Genomic DNA, 308 nt, shown 5'->3' on the forward strand with positions numbered 1-308 from the left:
CAAGGCATACCTCTGTATGATGCTCAAGAAGACACACTTAAAATGCTCCACTCTGCAGGGGGAAGAGCAGCAGAGTGTAGCAGAGTAATTGGGCATTACTGCTGCCAACTTCTGAGCAGTTCATATAAACAATGAGAGACACACACACACACACACACACACACACACACACACACACACACACACACACACACACACACACACACGTTTAAACAGACTTGGCAGCACATGGTTTAAATAGATACCCATGTGATCCTTGGAGATTGTCTATTTATTTCCTCAACTTTCCTTTTAAACCGCCAAGACAA

The 308-nt window shown here is 43.8% G+C and overlaps 1 protein-coding gene across 1 annotated transcript in view; it reads right to left on the reverse strand.

The window, feature by feature from the left end:
* The window catches only part of tinagl1 (tubulointerstitial nephritis antigen-like 1), a 23366-nt gene that overhangs the window by 20658 nt on the left and 2400 nt on the right, over positions 1-308 (reverse strand). The window lies entirely within an intron of this gene.

This window comes from Haplochromis burtoni, unplaced genomic scaffold (assembly GCF_018398535.1).
Source record: "Haplochromis burtoni strain Fernald_Lab_line unplaced genomic scaffold, NCSU_Asbu1 Contig_25, whole genome shotgun sequence".
NCBI classification, from domain to species: Eukaryota; Metazoa; Chordata; class Actinopteri; order Cichliformes; family Cichlidae; genus Haplochromis; species Haplochromis burtoni.